Source organism: Gouania willdenowi, chromosome 14 (assembly GCF_900634775.1).
Source record: "Gouania willdenowi chromosome 14, fGouWil2.1, whole genome shotgun sequence".
In the NCBI taxonomy this organism is placed as follows: domain Eukaryota; kingdom Metazoa; phylum Chordata; class Actinopteri; order Blenniiformes; family Gobiesocidae; genus Gouania; species Gouania willdenowi.
In genome coordinates, this window is record NC_041057.1 from 36279108 (window position 1) to 36288076 (window position 8969).

Here is an 8969-nt window from a genome sequence, read left to right on the forward strand (position 1 = left end):
ATATTTCCGCTCATTTTTATACTTTACTATAGCCTTACCATCGTTTTGATGTGTTTGAAAGGTTTTTGCATTTTTTTATGCCTTACTTTAGCCTTACCTTTGTTTTGAGGTGTTTGAAATTTTATCGCCCGTTTTTAAGCCTTATTATAGCTTTACCTTTGTTTTTATGAGTTTTATTTTTTTCGTTTGTTTTTATGCCTTACTATAGCTTTACCTCCGTTTCGATGAAATGGAAATTTTTTCGCCCGTTTTTATGCCTTACTATTGCTTTACCTTTGTTTTGCAGCGTTTGAAATGTTCGCCCATTTTTTCTCACCTTACCTTAATTTTGACGAGTTTAACAATTTTTCGCCCGTTTTTATGCCTTACTATAGCCTTACCCTCATTTTGACGAGTTTGAATTTTTCTCACCCGTTTTAATGCCTTATTGTAGTCTTACCTTCAATTTGAGGCGTTAAAAATAGTTTTTGCCCGTTTTTATGCCTTACTATAGCCTTACCATCATTTTTATGCCTTACTTTAGCCTTACCCTCATTTTGACGAGTTTGAATTTTTCTCACCCATTTTAATGCCTTATTGTAGTCTTACCTTCAATTTGAGGCGTTAAAAATAGTTTTTGCCCGTTTTTATGCCTTATAGCCTTACCATCATTTTTATGCCTTACTATAGCCTTACCTTCATTTTGAGGCGTTTTATTGCCCGTTTTTTTGCCTTACCATAGCTTTCCTTTGTTTTGCAGCATTTGAAATGTTTGCATATTTTTTCTCACCTTACTATAGCCTTACCTTAATTTGGACGAGTTTGACAATTTTTCGCCCGTTTTAATGCCTTATTATAGCCTTACATTCATTTTGATGCATTTGAAATGTTTTCGCTCTTTTTTATGCCTCACTATAATCATACCTTTGTTTTGATGTGTTTGAAAAGTTTTTGCCCGTTTTATTGCCTTACTATAGCTTTACCTTTTTTTTTTACGAGTTTTATTTTTTCCTTCTGTTTTTATGCCTTACTATAGCTTTACTTCCATTTCGATGAAATGGAAATTCTTTCGCCCGTTTTTATGCCTCACTATAGCCTTAACCTCATTTTAAGGCGTTTGAAATTTTTTCACCCATTTTTTTGCCTTACTATCATTTTGAATCATTTAAAATATTTCTGCTCATTTTTATACTTTACTATAGCCTTACCATCGTTTTGATGTGTTTGAAATGTTTTCGCAGGTTTTTATGCCTTACTTTAGCCTTACCTTTGTTTTGCAGCATTTTAAATGTTTGCCCATTTTTTCTCACCTTATTATAGCCTTACATTCATTTTGATGCATTTGAAATGTTTTCGCTCTTTTTTATGCCTTACTATAATCTTACCTTTGTTTTGATAAGTTTGTGCCCGTTTTAATGCCTTACTATAGCCTTACCTTCATTTTAAAGTGTTGGAAAATTTTTTGCCCATTTTTATGCCTTACTATAGCCTTACCTTCATTTTGAGTCATTTAAAATGATTTCGCCCTTTTTAATGCCTTACTATAGCCTTATTTTAATTTAATGTGTTTGAAATGTTTTCGCACATTTTTATGCCTTACCTTTGTTTAGAGTAAAAAATATTTCCGCCCAATTTTTTGCCTTACTATAGCCTTATCTCCGTTTTGAGGCATTAGACACTTTTTTGCCCCTTTTTTTGCCTTACTATCATTTTGAATCATTTAAAATATTTCCGCTCATTTTTATACTTTACTATAGCCTTACCATCGTTTTTATGTGTTTGAAATGTTTTCGCAGGTTTTTATGCCTTACTTTAGCCTTACCTTTGTTTTGAGGCGTTTTATCGCCCGTTTTTATGCCTTACTATAACCTTACCTCTATTTTGGGGAGTTTGAAATTTTCGCCCATTTTTTCTCACGTTACTATAGCCTTACCTTAATTTTGACAAGTTTGACAATTTTTCGCCCATTTTTATGCCTTACTATAGCCTTTCCCTCATTTTGACGAGTTTGAATTTTTTTCACCCATTTTAATGCTTTATTGAAGTCTTACCTTCAATTTGAGACGTTAAAAATAGTTTTCGCCAGTTTTTATGCCTTAATATAGCCTCAACTTCATTTTGATGCGTTTGAAATTTTTTCGCCCGATTTTTTTTGCCTTACTATAGCCTTACATTCGTTTTGATGCATTTGAAATGTTTTCGCTGTTTTTTATGCCTTACTATAATCACACCTTTTTTTGATGTGTTTTGAAAAGTTTTTGCCCGTTTTATTACCTTACTATAGCTTTACCTTCAATTTAAAGTGTTGGAAATTTTTTCGCCAGTTTTTATGCCTTACTATAGCCTTACCTTTTTTTTTAATGAGTTTTATTTTTTCCGTCTGTTTTTATGCCTTACTATTGGTTTACCTTCGTTTCGATGAAATGGAAATTCTTTCGCCCGTTTTTATGCCTTACTATAGCCTTAACCTCATTTTGAGGCGTTTGAAATTTTCGCACCCATTTTTTTTGCCTTACTATCATTTTGAATCATTTAAAATATTTCCGCTCATTTTTATACTTTACTATAGCCTTACCATCGTTTTGATGTGTTTGAAAGGTTTTTGCATTTTTTTATGCCTTACTTTAGCCTTACCTTTGTTTTGAGGTGTTTGAAATTTTATCGCCCGTTTTTAAGCCTTATTATAGCTTTACCTTTGTTTTTATGAGTTATATTTTTTTCGTTTGTTTTTATGCCTTACTATAGCTTTACCTCCGTTTCGATGAAATGGAAATTTTTTCGCCCGTTTTTATGCCTTACTATTGCTTTACCTTTGTTTTGCAGCGTTTGAAATGTTCGCCCATTTTTTCTCACCTTACCTTAATTTTGACGAGTTTAACAATTTTTCGCCCGTTTTTATGCCTTACTATAGCCTTACCCTCATTTTGACGAGTTTGAATTTTTCTCACCCGTTTTAATGCCTTATTGTAGTCTTACCTTCAATTTGAGGCGTTAAAAATAGTTTTTGCCCGTTTTTATGCCTTACTATAGCCTTACCATCATTTTTATGCCTTACTTTAGCCTTACCCTCATTTTGACGAGTTTGAATTTTTCTCACCCATTTTAATGCCTTATTGTAGTCTTACCTTCAATTTGAGGCGTTAAAAATAGTTTTTGCCCGTTTTTATGCCTTACTATAGCCTTACCATCATTTTTATGCCTTACTTTAGCCTTACCCTCATTTTGACGAGTTTGAATTTTTCTCACCCATTTTAATGCCTTATTGTAGTCTTACCTTCAATTTGAGGCGTTAAAAATAGTTTTTGCCCGTTTTTATGCCTTATAGCCTTACCATCATTTTTATGCCTTACTATAGCCTTACCTTCATTTTGAGGCGTTTTATTGCCCGTTTTTTTGCCTTACCATAGCTTTACCTTTGTTTTGCAGCATTTGAAATGTTTGCATATTTTTTCTCACCTTACTATAGCCTTACCTTAATTTGGACGAGTTTGACAATTTTTCGCCCGTTTTAATGCCTTATTATAGCCTTACATTCATTTTGATGCATTTGAAATGTTTTCGCTCTTTTTTATGCCTCACTATAATCATACCTTTGTTTTGATGTGTTTGAAAAGTTTTTGCCCGTTTTATTGCCTTACTATAGCTTTACCTTTTTTTTTTACGAGTTTTATTTTTTCCTTCTGTTTTTATGCCTTACTATAGCTTTACTTCCATTTCGATGAAATGGAAATTCTTTCGCCCGTTTTTATGCCTCACTATAGCCTTAACCTCATTTTAAGGCGTTTGAAATTTTTTCACCCATTTTTTTGCCTTACTATCATTTTGAATCATTTAAAATATTTCTGCTCATTTTTATACTTTACTATAGCCTTACCATCGTTTTGATGTGTTTGAAATGTTTTCGCAGGTTTTTATGCCTTACTTTAGCCTTACCTTTGTTTTGCAGCATTTTAAATGTTTGCCCATTTTTTCTCACCTTATTATAGCCTTACATTCATTTTGATGCATTTGAAATGTTTTCGCTCTTTTTTATGCCTTACTATAATCTTACCTTTGTTTTGATAAGTTTGTGCCCGTTTTAATGCCTTACTATAGCCTTACCTTCATTTTAAAGTGTTGGAAAATTTTTTGCCCATTTTTATGCCTTACTATAGCCTTACCTTCATTTTGAGTCATTTAAAATGATTTCGCCCTTTTTAATGCCTTACTATAGCCTTATTTTAATTTAATGTGTTTGAAATGTTTTCGCACATTTTTATGCCTTACCTTTGTTTAGAGTAAAAAATATTTCCGCCCAATTTTTTGCCTTACTATAGCCTTATCTCCGTTTTGAGGCATTAGACACTTTTTTGCCCCTTTTTTTGCCTTACTATCATTTTGAATCATTTAAAATATTTCCGCTCATTTTTATACTTTACTATAGCCTTACCATCGTTTTGATGTGTTTGAAATGTTTTCGCAGGTTTTTATGCCTTACTTTAGCCTTACCTTTGTTTTGAGGCGTTTTATCGCCCGTTTTTATGCCTTACTATAACCTTACCTCTATTTTGGGGAGTTTGAAATTTTCGCCCATTTTTTCTCACGTTACTATAGCCTTACCTTAATTTTGACAAGTTTGACAATTTTTCGCCCATTTTTATGCCTTACTATAGCCTTTCCCTCATTTTGACGAGTTTGAATTTTTTTCACCCGTTTTAATGCTTTATTGAAGTCTTACCTTCAATTTGAGACGTTAAAAATAGTTTTCGCCAGTTTTTATGCCTTAATATAGCCTCAACTTCATTTTGATGCGTTTGAAATTTTTTCGCCCGATTTTTTTTGCCTTACTATAGCCTTACATTCGTTTTGATGCATTTGAAATGTTTTCGCTGTTTTTTATGCCTTACTATAATCACACCTTTTTTTGATGTGTTTTGAAAAGTTTTTGCCCGTTTTATTACCTTACTATAGCTTTACCTTCAATTTAAAGTGTTGGAAATTTTTTCGCCAGTTTTTATGCCTTACTATAGCCTTACCTTTTTTTTTAATGAGTTTTATTTTTTCCGTCTGTTTTTATGCCTTACTATTGGTTTACCTTCGTTTCGATGAAATGGAAATTCTTTCGCCCGTTTTTATGCCTTACTATAGCCTTAACCTCATTTTGAGGCGTTTGAAATTTTCGCACCCATTTTTTTTGCCTTACTATCATTTTGAATCATTTAAAATATTTCCGCTCATTTTTATACTTTACTATAGCCTTACCATCGTTTTGATGTGTTTGAAAGGTTTTTGCATTTTTTTATGCCTTACTTTAGCCTTACCTTTGTTTTGAGGTGTTTGAAATTTTATCGCCCGTTTTTAAGCCTTATTATAGCTTTACCTTTGTTTTTATGAGTTATATTTTTTTCGTTTGTTTTTATGCCTTACTATAGCTTTACCTCCGTTTCGATGAAATGGAAATTTTTTCGCCCGTTTTTATGCCTTACTATTGCTTTACCTTTGTTTTGCAGCGTTTGAAATGTTCGCCCATTTTTTCTCACCTTACCTTAATTTTGACGAGTTTAACAATTTTTCGCCCGTTTTTATGCCTTACTATAGCCTTACCCTCATTTTGACGAGTTTGAATTTTTCTCACCCGTTTTAATGCCTTATTGTAGTCTTACCTTCAATTTGAGGCGTTAAAAATAGTTTTTGCCCGTTTTTATGCCTTACTATAGCCTTACCATCATTTTTATGCCTTACTTTAGCCTTACCCTCATTTTGACGAGTTTGAATTTTTCTCACCCATTTTAATGCCTTATTGTAGTCTTACCTTCAATTTGAGGCGTTAAAAATAGTTTTTGCCCGTTTTTATGCCTTATAGCCTTACCATCATTTTTATGCCTTACTATAGCCTTACCTTCATTTTGAGGCGTTTTATTGCCCGTTTTTTTGCCTTACCATAGCTTTCCTTTGTTTTGCAGCATTTGAAATGTTTGCATATTTTTTCTCACCTTACTATAGCCTTACCTTAATTTGGACGAGTTTGACAATTTTTCGCCCGTTTTAATGCCTTATTATAGCCTTACATTCATTTTGATGCATTTGAAATGTTTTCGCTCTTTTTTATGCCTCACTATAATCATACCTTTTTTTTGACGAGTTTGAAATTTTTTCACCCGTTTTTATGCCATACCTTTGTTTTGAGGCGTTTTATCGCCCGTTTTTATGCCTCACTATAGCCTTACCTCTATTTTGGGGAGTTTGACAATTTTTCGCCCATTTTTTCGCCTTACTATAGCCTTACTTTCATTTTGAGTCATTTAAAATGATTTTGCCCTTTTTAATGCCTTACTATTGCCTGACCTTCATTGTAAAGTGTTTGAAATTTTTTCTCCACTTTTCATGCCTTACTATAGCCTTATTTCCGTTTTGACGAAATGGAAATTTTATCGCCCGTTTTTATGCCTTACTATAGCCTTACCTTCATTTCAAAGTGTTTGAAATTTTTCTCACCCTTTTTTTTGCGTTACTTTAGATTTACCATCATTTTGAGGCGTTTGACCTTTTTTTGCCCATTTTTATGCCTTAATATAGTCTTATCTCCGTTTTGATGAATTGGAAATTTTATCGCCCGTTTTTATGCTTTACTATAACCTTACCTTGATTTGAAAGTGTTTGAAATTTTATCGCCCGTTTTAATGCCTTACTATAGCCTTACCTTCATTTTGAGTCATTTAAAATGATTTCGCCCTTTTTAATGCCTTACTATAGCCTTATTTTCATTTTGATGTGTTTGAAATGTTTTCCCACATTTTTATGCCTTACTTTTGTTTTGAGGAGTGAAAAATGTTTCCGCCCGTTTTTTTGCCTTACTATAGCCTTATCTCCGTTTTGACAAGTTTGAAATTTTTTCACCCGTTTTCATGCCTTACTAGAGCCTTATCTCCGTTTTGACGAAATGGAAATTTTATCGCCCGTTTTTATGCCTTACTATAGCCTTATTTTCATTTTGATGTGTTTGAAATGTTTTCCCACATTTTTATGCCTTACTTTTGTTTTGAGGAGTGAAAAATGTTTCCGCCCGTTTTAATGCTTTACTATAGCCTTACCTTCATTTCAAAGTGTTTGAAATTTTTCTCACCCTTTTTTTTGCGTTACTTTAGATTTACCATCATTTTGAGGCGTTTGACCTTTTTTTGCCCATTTTTATGCCTTAATATAGCCTTATCTCCGTTTTGATGAATTGGAAATTTTATCGCCCGTTTTTATGCCTTACTATAGCTTTACCTTTGTTTTGCAGCGTTTGAAATGTTTGCCCATTTTTTTCTCACCTTACCATAGCCTTACCTTAATTTTGACGAGTTTGACAATTTTTCGCCCGATGTCATGCCTTACGATAGCCTTACATTCATTTTGATGCATTTGAAATGTTTTTGCTCTTTTTTATGCCTCACTATAATCATACCTTTGTTTTGATGTGTTTGAAATGTTATCGCCCGTTTGTATGCCTTACTATAGCCTTACTATCATTTTAATGCGTTTGACTTTTTTTTGCCCATTTTTTCGCCTTACTATAGCCTTACCTTCATTTTGAGTCATTTAAAATGATTTTGCCCTTTTTAATGCCTTACTATTGCCTGACCTTCATTTTAAATTGTTTGAAATTTTTTCGCTAGTTTTTAATGCCTTACTAAAGCCTTATTTTCATTTTGATGTGTTTGAAATGTTTTCGCACATTTTTATGCCTTACCTTTGTTTAGAGTAAAAAATATTTCCGCCCATTTTTTTGCCTTACTATAGCCTTATCTCCGTTTTGACAAGTTTGAAATTTTTTCGCCTGTTTTTATGCTTCCCTTGATTTGAAAGTGTTTGAAAATTTTTTGCATGCCTCACAATAGCCTTACCTCCGTTTTGACGAGATGGAAATTTTGTCGGCCGTTTTTTTGCTTTACCAGATCTTTACCTTTGTTTTGATGCGTTATTGTAAAACATTGAATAATACTTGTGAAACAATGCAAACGTGTTGTTTTAACTGCACATATGGTAGTTATTTCAAATATAAATTAAAAGTTTAAAACATCGCTGTCCAAAATACTAAATTATATCACTTTGATTTCTTTCATTTTTCACATTTTAAAAACTAAATAAATATAGAGTGGTGTCCTAGTGGTTAAGGACCCTGGGCTTGGAATTGGAGGGTTGCCGGTTCAAGCCTCACCTGGGTCATCACTGTGGGATGTTGATCAAGTCCCTTAACCCTGAACTGCTCCTCAGGGATAGGTTAAATACAGAGGACAAATTCCATGTAATAATTACATTACATGGTCAATTAAAGGCGAAAGCCCCGATTTAATCTTTAAACGTGTCCATCAGGTTCCACTGCAGACCTGTTTACAGCTCTTTGACTAAAATAAAGTGCACAGTCAGCAGTATTTAGTTTAACAAATAAATAAAATCACAGGGTTTGGGGTAGATGATATAATAATAATAATATTCTACAGGACAAACTAAATAAACACCATAAATCATCAATAAAGTGTCTTGAGTTTTGTTTCCTTTTAGAGCAAAAATATTAAAAAAAATGTCCAAATGCAATAGTTTTGTGGATATTTAAATATAAAAATATTAATCTAAAAATAATCTGCAACAGTTTACAAGATAAAAGCTCCTAAAAGTCAAACATTCATGTGTAACATTTTCATAAGTCAATAACAGAATGAACTTATAGTGAATGACGTAGCGTTTTGTTTGCATCAGCGTTACAGGAAGTACAACATTTTGTGTAAAAGTGCTGAACTGCAGACATGCTAAGCTAACCGTGCCGCTGTGACTGTTGTTATCCTGTGTAGCAGAGGCATGCGCAGCACACATGAGCTGGTGGGCGGGGCCTGTCAGTCATCTCACAGTGGCTGACTTTATGACCCACTTTATGACGTTTGCAGAGGTAGAAATCATCGACAGAAATGTTTACATTTTTATTTTTTACCTCCAAAATGTGAGTTTTTTTGTATTATTATTTTTTTCATGCC